Here is a 1620-nt window from a genome sequence, read left to right as displayed (position 1 = left end):
CAGCTAAATTTTTTGAGTAGTTTCATTCCTTGTTTTGCAGTGTGGTCCCAGGATTTGCTTTGCTTAAAAGAACTGCTTTTCTAAGCGGAGTGATGCACTTGAATGTGATTTATTCCAAATGGTAATAAAAAACATTGCACTGGACTGAAGCCTCTGGAGCCCTACATTCTGTCTACATGGCACCAACATCTGGATGATGGGGGTGGGGGAAAAATCTAGTTATATAGATGTTTCCAAATATCCAAATATACTTTTCTGGTGTGGTTTCATGGTACTGAGCTTCATTTCTGGGGTGCAATCTTGGCTTAGCCCAAGCATAGGGAGCTTAGAGAAGCCAGTCAGAATATGAGATGAGGAGAAATCACTTGTCCATGGTCATGTAGCTAGTGAGTGTCAGAGATGAGATTCAGTACGATGTTTGATGCTGAGAGAAAATTCTAATCCCCCCCACCCCACACATCATTTTACATACATGACTTGTTATATTGAAAAGCTTCAACAGAGGTCAATAAACTGAGGAGGGTCACATGCAAAGAAATGACCTCAGAAAAACAAAAGAATCAGATCCAGTCTCACATGGAGATTTCCTCATGCCATTCATACCCCATAGCTGTTGGGTTGGCCCCCTTCCTGCCAGGGCCAACTTCTATGTTGAAGGTGTGATGAAGAATGTCCTATTGGATTTGAGGCTAGAATGAGAAGGCAGAGACTTGGGTTTTTGACTGAAATGGGAAAAGACTAAGTGGTCAGATGAGGCAAGGGGCAGCTGGGGCCAGGAAAAGAGTGTCTAGCAGCATCCAGAAAAGCAAGGATCTGGGGTTTATGTGAGCCTGTTTCTGTCTCCATAACATCTGCCCCCTCTGTAGGAAGCCCTCAAGCTCAGCTGGCATGTTCATACCTAGAACTGGTTAATCTTCCCAATAAAAAACTCACAACCATCCTGAATGCAGCATAATGTTCACTCTGGACAGAAGGGGGACTGTATTATATCCTTTCTTTGTCACTGATAAATGCAAATAGTTACTGACTTTTGAAGGGCAGGATAGTGCAGTGGAAAGAACACTAGGGGATCTGAACTGTCTCCCTGGCTCTGGCGCTCACTCTGAATGTGATCTTAGGCGATCTACTTCATTTCTCCATGCACCAGCAGCTCCTTATCTTTCAAACAGGAATAGTAACCCCTCATCTCTCTACCCCCAAGGCAGGTAAGGTGGGAAGATGTCAGATATGTTGTAAAGAAGATTCCCTATTCAGGTATGTGTTGGACAACCTAAAGTGTCTGTCATTCCTAGAATAAAACATTGTGCCCTGCACGTAGCAAGCACTCAATAAATATTCTATTTATTTATCTATCCATCCATCCATCTATCTATATTTATCTATCTATGTAACTATGTATGTATCTATTTATCTACTTATCTATGCATCTATGTAGCTATTTATCTATGTATCTATGTATTTTTGTATCAATTTATCTATGTATTTATCTATGTATGTATCTATTCATGTATGTGTCTATCCGTCTATCCATCTGTCTATCCATATATCCATCTGTCTATCTATCTGTCCATCTATCTATCTATCTATCTATCTATCTATCTATCTATCTATCTATCTATC

Source organism: Vombatus ursinus, unplaced genomic scaffold (genome assembly GCF_900497805.2).
Source record: "Vombatus ursinus unplaced genomic scaffold, bare-nosed wombat genome assembly UNPS02014782.1, whole genome shotgun sequence".
In the NCBI taxonomy this organism is placed as follows: domain Eukaryota; kingdom Metazoa; phylum Chordata; class Mammalia; order Diprotodontia; family Vombatidae; genus Vombatus; species Vombatus ursinus.
This window is presented reverse-complemented; position numbering follows the sequence as displayed.